Raw genomic sequence first — 20,942 nt, forward strand, 5'->3', positions numbered from 1 at the left:
TCGAGCCATGCAGGGGCTCCAATCCATAGATCCACTCTTCTACAGTCTATCCCCCACATAAAGTTGCAAACTTTACGTGAAACCAAGGAGATATAGGCCCAAAACACTCTAGGGCTAGGGTTTAAGACAAAGGGGCTTCACCAATGACTCATTGACTGCTGCTTTAAGACATTATGGACCATCACAACCTTAGATCTGAAGTAGCAACCTCAGATCTAAGCCCCAAACCCGAAATAGACCTCAAATCTCATTCAAGAATAGATCTAGATGCAAAAAGGGTGAAGGTAACAGCTTATTACCTCCAAGATGACCTCCCACTGAAGATTCATCCAAATCTCTGCAAACCCCCTTGATCCAAGTGTCTTGATCTTCAAGATCTCTTCACAAAACCACTTATCTAAGCTCCAAATTGCTTCCAAGGACTCCCACTCACGATTTAGGGTTTCTGGATCTCCAAAGGGTAGCAAAGAGGCTGGGGAAGGGATGTAATGTTCTTTAAATAGGGCACAACCCTAGGGATTAGGGTTTTTCTCGTCCAGACCAGACTCGCCGAGTCCACTAGCCGACTCGCCGAGTCGGTCACTTACTCTATGCCCCGGATCCCGCTCTGACTCGTCGAGTTCCTCCCTGGACTCGACGAGTTGACTCTTGACTTAGAGCCTTTCCTTTCTTTTCTTGGTCTTTCTGATTCTGGGTGTTACAGATTACTCTCGTCTATCAGCATACTCATCTGACTAAGGCAACTCCCTAGGCTCTTCCTAGGTTCCCTCACTTCTCTGCTATCAGCTGCTGAAGAACTCCTTATGATGCCAGTCATCTACCTCCTGAATATCGTCATATTCACTTAGTAGCTAACTCCCAACATCAAGTGTTCCACAAAGCACGGAATAAACAACATTCGGGCATTGAATAATCTCTACAAACACATAAAACCACTCTAGGTTACTACTCCACTTACACGCAAAAGGTTTCACCGAACTCAAGCAACTCTACCCCCTCGCTGATATCTAACTACTCTCTTAGTAGGCTCCTCAACTGCTCATCTAGGTATCTCTCCAAGATTACTCCTCTACTCAAGTTCTCTCTAAAAGATCTCTGCTGGATACTCTTACTCTGCACATACTCAAAGCACATCACAGATAGCAAAATTTCTAGGCTAAGGCATCATAAATCAGGTAACCCTAGCCCTAGAATATGAAATACCTAGCCTATAATCTAGCATGCATCACTAATATCTCAATAATAACTCATAACACAAATAAGTAAGGGTATTTTGGGAAATCACCGTTCGGCCTCTGGCTGATTGTACACACTGCTCGTTCTCGTTTTTCTCTTAAAAACTCTTGCTCGTTTTAGAAAAATCATTTCTTTTGAAAATTTTTCTCAAATCCTCAGTTTGAGTCCAGATATACCCGAAGGTGCATCCAAATCCCTCAAACCAAGGCTCTGATCCCAACTTGTAACACCGAAAATTTCCAAACAAAATTTTCATTTTAAATTCATATAAATCTCATAACGCATTTCATAAAATCTTATTTATTTAATTTACAAAACGCATCTCCATAATTGTTTGTTTAATAATCCAGGATCCTCAAAACATAACTCTTTCTCTGGTGTATACAATCGAGTCGGTGCCTTCCCGCGATCCCGAGAAAAACCTGAAACACATAACACATAACACGGTAAGCACAAAGCTTAGTGAGTTCCCCAAAATACCACACACATCTCAGTAACCTCTCAAGGCTATACTCAGGTAAGACCCTCCGGTCAATGTGTCTCAGTGGGACCCTCCGGTCCCAGAACTCAGGTGGACCCTCCGGTCCTAACCCAATAAGCTCATAATAACAATACTCGACATAAATCACAGAGACATAATGCAGAATATCACAATACACAAATAAGCACATAAGACATCTCAGTCACACAAGGATACCACTCATGGTAAGTATAGTGAGAAGACTCACCTCGAATGATGAACAGCCCCTAAAAACGCTGTTGCCACGCACCGGCCTCGAACTCTAATCCAAATCCACAATTAAACCAATTAGGAACTAAGTCCAGACTCTCACTCATTTGGTCTACAGGAGGTCCACTAACCATAAAATCAACAACCTAAAACCCATTGGGCCCACTAAGGCCCAATAATAAATGGGCTCTCCTGAGGCCCAACTCTCATGTAAAAAAGGAAAGCCGAACCCAAGGGCCCAAAACACCTATACATAATCCTCTGGTCTGAAACTCTATTTCAACAAAGCCCAAACTCCAGGCCCAACACTCAAGGCCCAAAATGAGACTTAGCCCATAAGTCCACAGTGAGGTTACGCGGGGTGTACCTCTCTTGGTACGCTCAGCGTACTCACGAATCCAGATTGGCCATCGGGGACACTGGGCAGTATGCGGGGCGTATAGGAATTACGCTCAGCGTACTCCCCAGATTCACTCTTTCTACTCACTTGGTCTTAATCAGTTAAGACATTACCTCAAACCCTAGATCTGGACTCTCTAATGGCCCTTACTCCATAAAGTCAGTGACTTTAAGCCTTTTCATGGTTGATTAGGTTCAAAACACTCAAAACACTCATCCTCTTTCCTCATAAAGCTCATAACTCATGAATGGCTTGCTTCTAACGTCCATGATTGGATTTTTATGACTTTACTCCACAAAATACATTAAAAGGGAGGTTGGCAAGGTCTCTGGAGCTCATTATCTCATAAAGTCTCCATCTTTTGGGACAAAACCGTAAAATACTCCATATAAATGCACAAATCAAAAGAGTGAGAAAGCTTAAAGCTTTATACCTCTATGTGAAGCTTTCCACACAGCTAAGCTCATATCCAAAAGCCTGGACTCACATTCCTTCTTCACCAAGGCTTCTTCTCCACTTCAAGAACACAAGATTACACTCACAAGCTCTCAAATTCACTGACAAGCTATAAGAACGATGATTTATGGTTACGAGGGTTTGGTGTCTGGGAATGGTGGCCAGGAATGAGGCCATCATATCCTTTATATTGGGGACTCAACAACAATTAGGGTTTCCACTCTGTGCCTAGTACGCCCAGCGTACTAGGTGACTCCGCTTGAAAATCACGCACACGAGTACGCTAAGCGTACACATATGTACGCCCAGCGTACTCAGCTTCCACCTTTAACAAATAAGGGACTTATCTTTCCACAACTTCAACTTCCATTACTTCCTCGATATAACCTTGATTCCCATGAACCTCAAACCCACGGAAAGGTGACGAGATTCCCTAAGCTTCTAGCAACTCGTCGCAACCCCGAGACTTCCTCATGTCCGGGTTGCAGCCCACGAACCCTAACCACTGACGACCCGCAACACGATGCTACATTTTCTGCTTTACAACTGAAAAGTAGTTCTAATCTCATAAAACCGTTCCGTTTAAGTGTTATTGTACTTATAATCTAGTATGACATAATTTTAACTTACCATAAAATTATACGAAGAATATTTTCTATTTTGTTTGTGGAAAATGATTGATGCAGTAGTATTTCTTAAAAAATACACTACTGGTGTAATAACTTCCCTATTATTAAACTGGTTAATTAGGGTTAAAATGTGATAAGGTTGTAAGCATGCTAATTGACTAGGATGAACACGATGACCTTCTGGCGTCGAACAGTGTGACATTTGTCACCCCTTGGCCTGCCGACCAAACTGTAGCTAACAGTCGGGATGTTGGATAGTCGATCCCATATATATCTATACACACAATGCCTACTCTCCCTCTAGGAGACTCTCGTTACAAAACGCGACATAACAAGTAAATTGCTATGCCGTGAAGTAGTGGATCACATTTTTGGTTTATCAGGTTTAAGTAAAGATCAAATTTTATCCTTTTCTTAACAAAGTAGTTTAAACCTGATATACTTATCTCGTAAACATAGATTTCTCGTTTGTTTCATAAATTATACCTATTATAATTTATATGTTCTATCTGGTTAGCATGATCTCTCATGATTGTACCCATTTGCTCAACGTGATACAAAGGTAATGATACCGACTGAAGTAACCTTTTATATTCCTATATGTATAATATATATAATTAAGAAGGAAGCGACATTCAGACAAATAACTCCACCTTAATCCCACATCCAAACAAGGAAAAGGAAATAAGGCAACTCATTAGTCCTAAGCGCTTTAAGTTTTATTTATATAACTATACATATATGAACATGATTTTGATAAATATAAGTTTAAAGAGTTTATAAAATATTTTAAAAGAGTTTAACAGTGTTTAAGACGAGTTTACATGACTTTAAGTCATTTTGATAGTTATTTGGGAATCTTTTATTGTTAACACAATATTTAAAAGCATAAGAAAATATTTTGTGTAATTGATATCACACGTAAATATTAACACAATTTAATTGTGTTCAACTTGTATTCCCCCTTTAAAAGCATTTAAAACCATATAAAAAAGTGGATTATAGGGGTATGAACTCACCTTATGTTGGGGATTTGATTAAAGATTCGATATAGGATGATAAGTTTCACAAGTGAAGTCCCGAAGCACAAACGAGTCCTATTTAGCATATTAAGACATATATATGTATACATTTAGTGAATCTAACCTCAAAAGTGTAAAGGAAACAAACTATGGTGTAAGGAATACTTACACAAGAAGTGTTAGAATAAAAAATGGAAGGCTGAAAAGTGGTTCACGGCTAACTTGATGGGTTCACGGCGCAATGAAGAGTTCACAGACCAAGGAGAGTTCACGGCCCAAGGAGAGTTCACGTTCACGGTCCTAAGAATGGTTCACGGCCTAAGAACATTTGAAGATCTTGATAAAAGATGATGAATCAAGGTTGGAAATCAAAGAACTTCACATGAACAACAAGAAAGGAAAGTGTTTCTTATGATTTTTAGGAGAGGGGAGAGTTCTCGTTTGATGATACTTGAGAGAGAAAGGAGTGTTTTCGGCCAAGAAATGAAGAAGTGAATGGAAAATAAATCAAACTCATATATATATATATATATATATATATATATATATATATATATATATATATATATGTGTGTGTGTGTGTGTGTGTGTGTGTGTGTGTGGAGTTCGCGGCCAAAGGAGAGTTCACGGCCATGAACCTGGTTTGCGGCCGTGAACCTCACTTGGTGGGGTTCTTGGCTCGGATGAAGTCCTTGGTTCACAAGTGATTCAGTTCATAACACCCAATCCTTAAGTATACTAGGTTTAGAAATCTATAGATTAAATACCCTTACTATATTATGATAATAAGAGAAATAAGTTTGACCTTTGATTTATATGATTGACTTACAAGATAGCAATTACGGGTTGTCACATCATCCCCCCGTTAAAGGGAATTTCGTCCCAAAATTAAGTCTAAGGTATACACATGGACTAAAGGAAAAGAGGTGGATACTTATGTTTCTGATGATCCTCACGATCCCAAGTGAATTTGGGTCCTCGCTGTGCACTTAAGGGGATCCTTACTATCGGGATATGGATTTGATTAGTCCTATCGACTTCGCTGTCTAGGATTTCTACAGATTCTTCCACAAATTTGAGGCTCTTGTTTACCTTGATCTAATCGAGTGGGATAACAAAAGTCTCATCGGAGAACACTTTTCAAGTTAAAGACGTGGAAGGTAGGGTGTATGTTATTGAATTCTCGAGGTAGTCAGGGTCTATAAGATACTGGATCAAATCTAGTAAGAATCTCAGATGGTCCTATGTACCTTGGATTTAGTATTCCATGCTTTCTGAAGCGTATCATGCCCTTCCGGGGTGAGACCTTCACATGTCGTGGTCACCAACCTGGAATTCCAAGGGTTTTATCCTAATGAAGTCGTAGCTTTTCTGTCTGACTCTGGGAGCTTCACGTTGCTCCTAGATTTGTACTCTCTTCTCGGTAGTTTCTCGGATGATATCCGGCCCAGCGAAGGTGCTGTCTGGAAATTGGACCTCTAGCTAGTTGCGTGTCACCTACTTTAGTCCAGTGCAAAGAGGATCTGCACTTACGACCATAGAAGGTTTCGAATGGAGCAACTTTAAATGCTAGTATGGTAAAGGACTCGACTAGTTGGTAAATGGGTATCCCATGCTTTGCCAAAGTCGATCATATATGCTCTCAACATGACTTCTAATGCTTGAATCGTTCTCTCATTCCGTCTGTCGGTTTAAGGATGGTAGGCTATGATCATGAGTAGCCTATTTCCCAGAGATTTATGAAGTGACTGACTGAACTGGGAGATAATTCTATTATCTCGAACGGAGATAACAAATATTGGAACACCGTGCAGTCTAACTAATCTCTCGGACACACGCTTTAGTTAACTTCTCTATTTTGCTTGTTTCTTTAAAATTGTAGGAAGTGCACGGAGTTGGTTAATCTGTCGACGATCACCCAAAATGGTATCAAGTCCACCCGTTGTCTTGGGTAACTTGATTATGAAGCCCATTGCAATCAGCTACCACTTCCACTCAGGTATCTCTGGTTGTTGTAGTAAGCCTGCGAGCTTTTGCTCTGAAGTTCATGATAAGACTCATACTTGGCTCATCCACCATCACCTCGTGTATACAAGTCGTATATAATTTAGATTGACAAAACGTTCAGATGCCACAACCAAACAAGGAACAGGAAATAGGGAGGAATCACACATCCTAAATCTTGTTAAGTCTAAATTATATACCACTCTCGCGTATACACTTAGAAGCGATAGATTAACCTAATGAGTTCTTAGTCTCTATTCTCGAACTTGACCTGCGGTACAAGTGATCTTCCTATGAGATCTATTGGGTACACTTCGAGTGGTTACTGACTTCTGAGACTTCTTTGGTGCTTTGCGCTTCAAGTTTCCTATCTACAGAGTAGACTAGAAGGGTGTGGTACCCCTCGCATGGGTACTTCTGAGGTTCTAAAGAGAGAGACGATATAAGGGTTCGTATTAGGTTTGCCGCTATAGATTGAAAGAATTTCGTTTGACGGTTGATTAAAGGAAAAGTTCTTTTACACAGCATAGGAATTTTGCATGGTGAGGACCAAGCCAAATCATGTCGGATGATGATGTTGAAACTTCTCGACGTAATACATATTAAGTCGATTTGGAAGAAAAGATTATCAGGACGATGTGCTAATTTATGCACATATGTTTTCAGTGCTTTCGGCTTTGTCCTTGGTATTATTACCGCGGACCTTTTGCTCCGAAATTTACGAGTACTAACAATACGAGGGTTATGATAATTTGAAATAATGAACTTTCATGAAATGATCCCTACTAGGTCTCTCTATAACTGCTTGGTGTACACAAGTCATGTATAATTAAGATTGATAAGACAATTGACTGAGTGACCTTGCCCTGAATCCACAACCAAACAAGGAACAGGAAATGAGGCGAAATCACTCACTCTAAGTATACAAATCTTAATTATAAATGACCCTTATGAATGCACTAAGCCATCATAGCTTACCTGCTAGGGTTCCTAGTTTTATATGAGTGCTGCGATTTGGTTCTAACGAGAAAGTAAATTTAATTATGATTAATTATTGGGGTTTTGAAGCGTACCAAAAATATAGCAGGGTTCTTTGATGCCTCCCCATGCATTGGGGTCAAACTCCTCCTGCTCCCCCGTTATTCTTCTCTGTTGGACAATCCCTCTTGAAATGTCCTATTTCACCACATAAATGGCATATTGGAATGATCTCAAAGTTGGTAGTTGAAGTAAGGTACTCAGTCGGAATCCTACAGGAACGGGCGGTGTGCCCCTTCATGTTGCATCTATTGCAATACAACACTCGACAGACTCCATAATGATGGTAGTTGCACTTGCTGCAGTGTGGGAGGTTTCCTAAGTACGATGCAGTCGGTGTTGGGATAGTAGGGCTGATGGGGGTATTGACTGTCCCAATTTGTTGCCCTTCGGTAGGTCCTTGAGTTGAACAACTCCCTTTCTCGTTCTCGATCTTTCGTTTCAGGATATTAGGTTTGAGGTCTGGAGTGTCTTTACAAGTAGGCACTCGTTGCTGAAATTGGTTATCACCACGATCGAGATTGCCTATAACATTTCCACTAAAATTTGCGTTGTTAGCATTAAGGTGAGCCATGACAGCTTCCACGGCTGCTGTGACTGCAGCTTTAAATGTAGCCGAATATATCTGAAGGATTGGTGTTTTGCCGGAGGGTTTGTTACGTTTCTTCGGAGGCATGATTATGTTACACGATGAGAAAATGAGCTCGTGAGTAATGATGGTTGTCTCTAGATGTATTCTAATCATTTATATATACATATAAATTTGTCATTTTGTTATTCGGTTCTCAATATTTTTGAACTACATCCCTATAATGCATTCCTGATAAACGGCAGAAGTAAGTTTTTAGAAAGGGTTATAAACCGAGTGTCATCCGAACTAAGTTACCTTCGATTGGTGGATGAAGGGTCCAGCTACTGGTTTGGTCTAGGCTTTCAATTTTAATAGTTCTTTTGAGTCTTTATGATGTAATAGTAGGTTATTTTGGTGTTTACGGCTTTGTAGTGTGTTTACGGCCGTAAACCCCTTTACGGCCGTAAACCCTGTTTCCGGCCCAAGTCTCCTATAAATAGAGGTTGTGTAGGTTATTATCAGTTGTTGATCCTAGAGAGTTCACGGTCGCTGTAAACAAGTTGTACCCGACGTTTTTCAGTTATAAAGCGTGTGCAAGCTTGTTTCTATTCTACTTCTACTCCAATTCTTGTTCTATTTGATTGTTTGATTGTTTGATTGTTTGATCACTGGTAAGATCCGTTTTCAGGACCTTACAATTGGTATCAGAGCAAAACCGGTGTCAAAGCATCATTCAAGCGAGTTTTCGGACCGTTTAAACTAATATTCATCATTGTTCGAGATTGGGTTTGGTACTTTCACTGCTAAAAGGGATCGAATCTGATAAAAATTCGTGTTTACGTAAAATTTCTAGGAGTTTACTGCCAAGTGATTACGGCCGTAAACTCAGTTTACAGCCGTAAACTCAAGAATCTTCAAAGTCCGTAAACTTTGTTCTTGGACCGTAAACAGAGCATCTTCAATAACCGAAAACTCATCTTCAAATACCATAATCAGTGCATCTTTATTGACCGTAAACTACTGGACCAGAAATCCGACCGTAAACTCAGTTTACGGCCGTAAACTATCTGACCGGAAACGCATTTTTGACACACTTCTTGTTTTAATTTTTGATTTAAAATTTAATAATCAATGGATTCTCAAAGTCAAACACATCATCATGAACTAGATTCTGTCATGGGCACAACCACACGTATTCGAAGACTGCTGTCTGTAGATGGTTTTCCTGAATGGGAATACCGGATTGAGAAGTATATTAAAATGAAAGACTTCAAAGTTTGGAGAAGCATCATCAAGGGTCCTGTCCGAATTACCACCACTGTTGCAGGACAACTGATTGAAAAAGCAGTTGAGAACTATACAGATGAAGATTTTGAGAAAGTTGAAGAACAGGAAAGGGCTTTGGCAACTCTGACCATGGCTTTATCTCCTGATATAGTGTGACAACCGTCAAAATTCGAGTTAGTTATAGATTTGATAAACTTAGTTGCACATATAGGCACAACACATATTAAACTTAGTAATTAGAAGCTAAGTTATAACCTACTAGAAACTTGGAAACAGATAGAAACAATGGATGGTGTACTTAGATTTCACCTTGATATGTGAATTCTACATCTACTAAGCTGTAGTGACTATCCATATTTGGATCACTCTTTGACTCGATCAACATTTCATGAATCATATACACACATCATGCACTTGACCTAGAAGTAGAAGTTAGTTCAAAGTCTCATAGAAACTTAAGTCAAATTTGAAGACTAGGACTAGTATACTTGATTCCTCAATTTCGCTTGAATCTCGGAATCACTACATAGAATGCCAATAAACCGATAAAAGTAAATTACAAACATTATTTATAACTATAAAAGAGTTATAATACCATAAGATAATTTAAAGTCTCAAATATTCTATTTATTTTGATATTCAAAGTTTATTAAACTCCAAAACCCTAAAAGCCCTAAAAACTCATATTTATAAACTTTAACCTTAAAAATCCTATAAAAACAATTATGAACCTTATAATATTATCTTATCATAATAATTATTATGAAATAAAATTCAATGAAAAATAAAGATTTAGTTATTAACATTTACCCTTGATTTATAAGTCAAAAATCAAGAGTTTTATGCATAAAAACTAGGTTAAGGTGCACATTTTATAAAAAGTTGGATATTTTTATAAAAGATTTGAATTTTTATAAAAGAAACAAGAGAGAGAGAGAGCCTCTCCTCCCCTAAAATCGGATCCCTCTCTCCCCATATCTCTCTCACACTCTCATTCTCCAACACACACACATCTCTCTTCTTTCTCTCTCTAGAAAACTCTCTCTACCTTCTCTCTACTTTTTCTCTGCAAACACCACTCCATTCTCTCTTCCTCCCTCTAAGAACCAAGAAATTTTCCAGAAAACAAACCCAAGAACACTCCTCAAACTCGAAATCTTCATCATCTTGTGGTATTCTTGAAGGTAAAATCGATTTCTACTTCACTTTTCCTTCAAGTTTTGCTCTTTTTGTTACACTTTCTCCTTCTTCATCTTCTTAAAACTTGTTTTCTTTTTGTTAAAATGGTTTTTACAACATGATGGATGTGTTTTAACACCATGCATGTATGATAAACAAGGTTGCATGTTCATGATCTTAGTGCAAAAATCGATTTTAAGGATTAAAACATCAAACTCAAGTTAAGAGTTTTTGAGAAACAAAATTTTGTTCATAAATGCATGTATACATTTTGATAAGTTTTAATCTTTTGATCTCTGGAAACATGACTAAAATATGAGTTTATCATGATATATTTAAAATACTTGAAAAGATTTACTCAAGGAAATGATTAAAACCCACTTTTCTAACCAATCATCATGCATGCAATCTGCGAGATTTCTTTACCTGACTTTAAACTGTCGTATCTCACTCATTTCTTAGCCAAAATTCGTGATTCTTTTTCTGAAATATAATATTTTGAGTTAGCTTTCAAACCCATCTGACCTCACTGGAAAATTCCAATATTTCGATTTTACCAATTTTTACAAAACTGTTGCTCAAACAGCACTTTCCTTATGAACATTTGTTTTGTGTTGCATGTTCAAAGGACTTATTCATCACTAAAAATCATTCAAAAATTATTTTAAACTCTTAATATCATGTATTAATAGGAACAAAAAGATCTTGATTCAAAAGTCTTTGTAACATGTTGCAAAAATTGTCAAAGTAGCATCAATAATCTTTACATAAATCACAAGAACCAAGTTTTCTCTATACATTTTATTGAGCCTTTAGGCATGGTTTTCAACATCAAAAATAAGAAAACAATTTTTCATTGTTGTTAAATTGTATGAAGATGCATTCTGGAAATTTTCAGCTCAATATATATTTTCTTTATTTTTATATGAAAATAATAAGAAAATAGAGTGTTAAATCATATAAAATACTTACACTAGTAAATAAATTCTGGAAAAAATTCTTGGATGATTTTTTAAGTTAATAAACATCTCCCATGAAGTTTCAATGACTTTTGTTACTGTTTAATATGATTTTGAATTTTCTTTTTGTTTAGCCCCAATAAATCATAAAACCACTTTAGACAAGTTGAAAAGGCTGTATAATAATTTTCGCAGCTTCTACCAGAGGTATAAGACTTAGACAAATATTTTCAGAATTTTTCATAATGTATTCCTATTTTTCTCCGATTTTTGTATTTATAATGGACTAAAAATAGAAAAAATAGTTCTGCTCATCCACAATTCATGCAAATTTACCAGAACACCTTGTAGTACATTAGGAGGCTACATAAAAATTTTTGATGATTTTTCTCTTCTGTATACTATTTTTCTCCTATTTTCTAAGATTAAATAAACTTAAATGCACAAAATCGGATTTCAGTATATAAAAACCACATTTGGTATTTTTCCCAGAATATTTACTCTGAAAATGAAGTGTACAAAAATTTTGGTAATTTACTTTAACTGTTTAATAATTATTCTCCAATTAATGATTATTTAAGAGGATAAAACAAAAAAAAAATAGAAAGACTAATTGAAAAATATCTTTTATATTTTTCACAGCTTCTAAATGTATAATAAAAGTGTTACAAAAATTTTGGACAATTTTGGAAACTGTTTTCTATTTATTTCAATTTTTATTAGAATAAATGCTCAAAAATCATAAAATTGGGTTAAACAGTTTAGAAATCAATTTTTATATTTTTCCCAGCTTAATAATGTTTAATAACAGTAATACAAAAAGTTTGGGTAATTTTGGAAACTGATTTCTATTTTTCATGAATTTGTATCTATTTAGAGAATTAAATATATGAAAAATGGTTATACATATTCATACTCCATGAACATTTATCTAGAAGTCTTTTAGTACATTTAGAACCAAAATCTGAAGTTTGGTAATTTTTATTAACTGTTTAGTATTTTTCAAGATTTTATGGTTATTCAAGAAACTAAAATCGTGAAAAATAGTCAGACAAATCAAAAATTCAAGAAAATTTATCTTGAGGTCTTTCACTTCAATTAAAACTGAAATGCAAACTTTGGGAAATTTTAGAACTAAATTAATTTAGTTTTTGAATACTTAATCATTGGAACACCTCTTAAATTGTTAAATATTAGCATTTCAATAATGAGAAATTTCCACTTAAATTGTTATATAACAATTGATTCATTGAAATTTAATTTTCACAGAAAAATGTTTGTAACTTATCAATATTAAATTTTGACACAATATTGGCATAATTCTATTGTAGTAGTAAGTATACTAGTGTTAGATTTCGATCAGAGACTCACTAGCGAATACCATTATTGTAGGAATCGATAGTGGTACAAGTGGAACTTAGCTCAAGGCATCATTTGCATCATCTCAATACATATTGTGAGTATTCACGCACTCCCCTATTTTCAGTTTTTATGTTTTGGGGTGGAAAAGCATGTCCCGAAAAACTATTATTTGAATGTTGTATTTAAATTGATTTGTATCAAACATGATTGCTATTTTATTGCTATGTCTCTCTATGTATGTCTATGCAACACGGAACATGAGAACTTATCGTACTAAGGCCCTTCCCTTATCTCTAACCATTAACTCTTTGAGCCAATGGTCATTATGGATAGCGCTATTAGGAATTGACAACTCCTCACTCGCCCTATTGCTGGAGTGCATGATACCATATTCATCTATGGAACGATAAGCATAGATCTTAATAGGGCTTCAGTCATAGGTTTGGTTGAGACTCATTGTTTGCTCATACACATACAAACTCGTTTCTCGTTATAGCAATAAACTTGTTACTCATTATAGCACTAAACTTGTTATTTATTATGGCAATAAACTCGTTTATCAGTTATAGCAATCAACTTTGTTTCTCATTATAGCAATGAACTTTGTTTCTCATTACAACAACGAACTTTTATTACTGAAAACTTATATTCATGTTTTAGCAACGAAATTGATTGCTCATTATAGCAATGAAACTTGTTTACTCGTTTTTTAGCAGCGAACTTTATTTCCATGAGGATATGAACGTTGCATCTCATTTGGGCAACGTAACTTTATTTCTCACGATGGCAACAAACTTTGTTTATACAAACTTATTTACTCATTTTTGCAATATATTTTTATTTATGGAAAACTTTATCAAAACTTTGATTTTGATTCATGAAACTTATATTATTTTTAATCTGTGAGTACTCACCAACTATTTTTATAGTTGACGCTCGTTTTACATGCTTTTTCAGGAATCATCGAGTAAGTGGCACTTAGGGACACTTCACTTTTAGGAGCATTCGCATGTGTTGTATTTCAATTTACATTGTAATTTCTTTTAAAAGTTGTTCAAACCCATTGTAAAATTGTAATGATTTTTAATACTATGGTTGGTGTAGTCTTTTAACTTTTGCTATGAAACCCTTTATACTGCCACGCCTCGTGTTTCCGCTTTAGCGGGGTGTGACAGAAAATGGTATCAGAGCCGAAGGTTATAGAGAATACCGGTTTTCCTTTGGAGAACCACAACTATAGCCAAAAAAAAAAATTTCAAAATGTTTTTAAAATACCGAACATACTACTAGTATAACTAATTCGAGTACGCATTATTGGACTTTAACTAAGTATAGCCTGGCCAACTATGCTTAATTAAGGAAACTTAATGCGAGGCTTGAAACGGTTATAGTAGAATTATGTTCAAAACAATTTTCAACTTAAACTCTTTAAAAACAAAGTTTTTCGGTGTGCGTACGGGCATTGCATATTATAGACATTCATCTAGGTACACTTAGAAACTAAGTGCACTTTTACCATAATGTCTTTATTTAGAAATATTCTTGTCCCTTATCAAGTGCTAGGTTAACCACTTAGGTTATATCACTAGCCACTATAGGAGCAATGCACATAGTACTAAGAATGGGTATTCCTTGGTAGCTATTGACTTTAGATGTAAGGTTAGTAGCTAGATATACACTAGTAATAATCTTAAGTCGAAACCTATGCCAATTATTCCTTGATACCTCTTCATCGTCTTCGTATTAGGGTTACAACTAGGAAAAAGCGTTTCGATACCGACACAAATGATAATTGGAGCATCGTGTAAGCAGGTAGATGAGTCGCCACTAAGTAATCACTTTGATACCATTGGTGGGCATTCCGGATTCGACTCACAAGGAGACACGGAGGTTTAACCTATATGTGAGATCTTATTTCTACGCTACGATTTAGGTCTACGTTGTTTCCACCTTGAGGTTAAAACTTAACATAGGATATCCCTTTGACCTCTATAAAAGGTCGTCAACTGCATTGACGCCATAAAATATTTTTCAAACAATTTTTCTTGTCCTTTATCTTAGGAAAAAGACATCGGTACTCGCCTTATACTCGTCTTATACTCTCCTTAGTATTTAGGTACGATCAGCTACACTAATCTACTTATTCCTTAATTCTTAATCTTCCATCGAAAAGTTATTTTGTTTCATCGGTTTTATTTATCATCGATAAAATACTTTATAACCACTTCATACAACTTACTAGACCTTTCCTAACAATTTAAGCCATATTCTCGATAAAAATCTTTTGACAACTTGCTTTAACTTAACACTTTTTTTCAAAACTCAATTTAACCAATATTGGTTTTTACCTTGCTATTTCAATTTCATTTCAAATCCATTTCAATGGATAAATGTGCTTTTAAGGGCATAAAAACCATTTTAAACCTTGATTACCATTTTGGCACGTTTTCGAAAAACTTAGAAACATTTTCTTTTATAAAAGTGTTTAAATTCTATGCTATAAAACATAGACATATGACATTGAAGTTCATATTATGTGTAAAAGCTTCATCGGATCTTTCAAACCACTTTTGTTTTGACTCCTTTGACCACTTTCTCATTTAGGCATTGTACCTTACTTAAATGTGTTTTCTTGAATCCCAACATGATATTTTCACAACTTTCTACTTCACACATGTTTCTAAGATATCTCTAATTCCTAAATTTCCAACACACATCATTTGTTTATTTTATTTCAAATTAGTTTTATAATCCGTGTTTATAAAACTTACAGCATTGCAAAACTTAGTGTTCACTTTTAAACTTCCAGCGACGTACTTTTGACAATGCACGATTATTCATCTAAATATGTTAAGTCTTTACATTATCCGTTTTAACCATTGAACTCCATTCTAAAAAGTCAAATTGTCAAATTTTCAACTACCGTTTGTAGTGCTTCTTCTTTTTCACAAATGGAGTTTAACTTAATAAGGTAACTCGTGATTATTAACAAACATTCTAAGACTCTCACATGTCTATTTAATCATCAATATACATCAAATATTAAAGTTTGAAATATATCTCAACCTGGTTTTAATCTACCTATAGGTATTGTTTTTACAATTTTAACAATAACAATCATTGTCGCCGCTACCTTCCTTTTTCTTTCCCCCGCACTTGATTTCTTGCTCTCCTTATGACTTTAGATCTCGCACACCCATAATAGTAACATAATACATTGTCTAACTTTGTTTCTGTCTATTTTGCTTCTCCTGGTATCATGTTTGTACACATACATACTAGAAGTCTATCCTTTCGTTTTGAGCGATTAATACATGTATAGCCGTGAGGAATAATTTTTATTTAGTCAACTTTGATATATTTAATTACGCCTTTTTATCATATACATCTTGTTTTTATTTTGAAATCTCTATAAACAAGTGATCCTTATTTACATTTGCTCTTTCGTTCTAAATTCAGAAACTTGATATAAAATGCAATTTTCATTGTATTTTTCCTTATAATTAATATACAAGATGAATACTCTTATGCTTATAATTTTTCTATATCCGGAAAATATATGTGAAGGATATGTATCCTTATGTTTCTTCTTTTCTTTAAATACATCAAGAATTTTGAATTTTACGATTATCTATTCTCTAAATGATTGTTTTTGTAGAAACACTACACTATGAATGCCCTATTTTGAAGATTGACATTTTTACACCTTTCTTAAAATAGTAATTTACTTTGCAATTTTTAGTGAGTTCCTAAACTCTCAAGCTTGTTTTCATAAGTATTTTGACTCCTCGTAAACTTAGATTTGTCCTGACTTAGACAATTAGTCAATTTTACAAAAAGCGTAATATCAATATTTCTATAAAAAAAAATTCCCTTAATGACGACTTAAACCTTTAACCTTAATTAATCTTTATATTATTTTGTTACTACGTTTGATCGTCACACATGTATCTTCATTATCTTGGAATTATTACACATTTTGATAATAGTGAAATTAATTATCATTTCTAAACACACATTTTGAGAGCAGTGAGATTACTTATCATTTTAAACGCTCAAAATGCTACCTAAATAATGTGATTTAAAATATCATAAAGTTTCACCGCCTTCATTAGAAACAACGACTCTCTAACTGTATTCTTCAACCATGGTTCTATTATAGTTAGAGTACCTGTAGTAGAAATTATAGCTTCAGAAATCCTTGATCGTTTCGTAATTTCTTTTGTAGATGGGAGTTAAATAGCCTTTACTTTCGAGATGTACCAAAACTTCGTTGCCTACGCTTAATGTGTATCAATAGGAACTTACCGTCGATCGCTTCTCTTTCATTCGTGCTACCCCTTCGTATTTTGGAATATATCTTTTTCCAGATTTAGTAGCCAACCTGGAAGCGAACAAATTGTTCCTAATCTTTTCGTTATTAGGCGGAAAATTTACACGTAGTGTTGATTTAGAATGCGACTTAAGCATCAATGCGGATTTAACGCTCAGTGCAGTTGGTGCTTCAGCAAAACTTATAACGTTCTTTTAAGTTAGATAATATCTAACTATATAATCTTTTTCAACTAGGTCGCCATGGTTGGATCATGATTTCCATGATCCTAATTTCTCGCAATCTAGACTGTACAACTCGAATTAGGGAAACATTAATTTGATTATAGCTAAAGAGTTGGGCTGTTCCCTTGAGGAATTAACCCAAAATAATCAAAGAGCTCTTCAAGTCATCATATCTCCAATTATACAATTGTATTCGGCTGAGTTCTAATAGAATGTGTCACGAATTGAATTTCGGGACGAAATTCTTTCAACCGGGGGAGACTGTGACAACCGTCAAAATTCGAGTTAGTTATAGATTTGATAAACTTAGTTGCACATATAGGCACAACACATATTAAACTTAGTAATTAGAAGCTAAGTTATAACCTACTAGAAACTTGGAAACAGATAGAAACAATGGATGGTGTACTTAGATTTCACCTTGATATGTGAATTCTACATCTACTAAGCTGTAGTGACTATCCATATTTGGATCACTCTTTGACTCGAACAACATTTCATGAATCATATACACACATCATGCACTTGACCTAGAAGTAGAAGTTAGTTCAAAGTCTCATAGAAACTTAAGTCAAATTTGAAGACTAGGACTAGTATACTTGATTCCTCAATTTCGCTTGAATCTCGGAATCACTACATAGAATGCCAATAAACCGATAAAAATAAATTACAAACATTATTTATAACTATAAAAGAGTTATAATACCATAAGATAATTTAAAGTCTCAAATATTCTATTTATTTTGATATTCAAAGTTTATTAAACTCCAAAACCCTAAAAGCCCTAAAAACTCATATTTATAAACTTTAACCTTAAAAATCCTATAAAAACAATTATGAACCTTATAATATTATCTTATCATAATAATTATTATGAAATAAAATTCAATGAAAAATAAAGATTTAGTTATTAACATTTACCCTTGATTTATAAGTCAAAAATCAAGACTTTTATGCATAAAAACTAGGTTAAGGTGCACATTTTATAAAAAGTTGGATATATTTATAAAAGATTTGAATTTTTATAAAAGAAACAAGAGAGAGAGAGAGCCTCTCCTCCCCTAAAATCGGATCCCTCTCTCCCCATATCTCTCTCACACTCTCATTCTCCAACACACACACACATCTCTCTTCTTTCTCTCTCTAGAAAACTCTCTCTACCTTCTCTCTACTTTTTCTCTCCAAACACCACTCCATTCTCTCTTCCTCCCTCTAAGAACCAAGAAATTTTCCAGAAAACAAACCCAAGAACACTCCTCAAACTCGAAATCTTCATCATCTTGTGGTATTCTTGAAGGTAAAATCGATTTCTACTTCACTTTTCCTTCAAGTTTTGCTCTTTTTCTTACACTTTCTCCTTCTTCATCTTCTTAAAACTTGTTTTCTTTTTGCTAAAATAGTTTTTACAACATGATGGATGTGTTTTAACACCATGCATGTATGATAAACAAGGTTGCATGTTCATGATCTTAGTGCAAAAATCGATTTTAAGGATTAAAACATCAAACTCAAGTTAAGAGTTTTTGAGAAACAAAATTTTGTTCATAAATGCATGTATACATTTTGATAAGTTTTAATCTTTTGATCTCTGGAAACATGACTAAAATATGAGTTTATCATGATATATTTAAAATACTTGAAAAGATTTACTCAAGAAAATGATGAAAACCCACTTTTCTAACCAATCATCATGCATGCAATCTGCGAGATTTCTTTACCTAACTTTAAACTGTCGTATATCACTCATTTCTTAGCCAAAATTCGTGATTCTTTTTCTGAAATATAATATTTTGAGTTAGCTTTCAAACCCATCTGACCTCACTGGAAAATTCCAATATTTCGATTTTTACCAATTTTTACAAAACTGTTGCTCAAACAGCACTTTCCTTATGAACATTTGTTTTGTGTTGCATGTTCAAAGGACTTATTCATCACTAAAAATCATTCAAAAATTATTTTAAACTCTTAATATTATTAATAGGAACAAAAAGATCTTGATTCAAAAGTCTTTGTAACATGTTGCAAAAATTGTCAAAGTAACATCAATAATCTTTACATATATCACAAGAACCAAGTTTTCTCTATACATTTTATTGAGCCTTTAGGCATGGTTTTCAACATCAAAAATAAGAAAACAATTTTTCATTGTTGTTAAATTGTATGAAGATGCATTATGGAAATTTTCAGCTCAATATATATTTTCTTTATTTTTATATGAAAATAATAAGAAAATAGAGTGTTAAATCATATAAAATACTTACACTAGTAAATAAATTCTGGAAAAATTCTTGGATGATTTTTTAAGTTAATAAACATCTCCCATGAAGTTTCAATGACTTTTGTTACTGTTTAATATGATTTTGAATTTTCTTTTTGTTTAACCCCAATAAATCATAAAACCACTTTAGACAAGTTGAAAAGGCTGTATAACAATTTTCGCAGCTTCTACCAGAGGTATAAGACTTAGACAAATATTTTCAGAATTTTTCATAATGTATTCCTATTTTTCTCCGATTTTTGTATTTATAATGGACTAAAAATAGAAAAAATAGTTCTGCTCATCCACAATTCATGCAAATTTACCAAAACACCTTGTAGTACATTAGGAGGCTACATAAAAAATTTTGATGATTTTTCTCTTCTGTATACTATTTTTCTCCTATTTTCTAAGATTAAATACACTTAAATACACAAAATCGGATTTCAGTATATAAAAACCACATTTGGTATTTTTCCCAGATTATTTACTCTGAAAATGAAGTGTACAAAAATTTTGGTAATTTACTTTAACTGTTTAATAATTATTCTCCAATTAATGATTATTTAAGAGGATAAAACAAAGAAAAATAGAAAGACTAATTTAAAAATATCTTTTATATTTTTCACAGCTTCTAAATGTATAATAAAAGTGTTACAAAAATTTTGGGCAATTCTGGAAACTGTTTTCTATTTATTTCAATTTTTATTAGAATAAATGCTCAAAAATCATAAAATTGGGTTAAACAGTTTAGAAATCAATTTTTATATTTTTCCCAGCTTAATAATGTTTAATAACAGTAATACAAAAAGTTTGGGTAATTTTGGAAACTGATTTCTATTTTTCATGATTTTGTATCTATTTAGAGAATTAAATATATGAAAAATGGTTATACATATTCATACTCCATGAAAATTTATCTAGAAGTCTTTTAGTACATTTAGAACCAAAATCTGAAGTTTGGTAGTTTTTATTAACTGTTTAGTATTTTTCAAGATTTTATGGTTATTCAAGAAGCTAAAATCGTGAAAAATAGTCAGACAAATCAAAAATTCAAGAAAATTTATCTTGAGGTCTTTCACTTCAATTAAAACTGAAATGCAAACTTTGGGAAATTTTAGAACTAAATTAATTTAGTTTTTGAATACTTAATCATTGGAACACCTCTTAAATTGTTAAATATTAGCATTTCAATAATGGGAAATTTCCACTTAAATTGTTATATAACAATTGATTCATTGAAATTTAATTTTCA

This window comes from Lactuca virosa, chromosome 3, assembly GCF_052849685.1.
Source record: "Lactuca virosa cultivar CGN04683 chromosome 3, Lactuca_virosa_CGN04683_v6, whole genome shotgun sequence".
Lineage (NCBI taxonomy): Eukaryota > Viridiplantae > Streptophyta > Magnoliopsida > Asterales > Asteraceae > Lactuca > Lactuca virosa.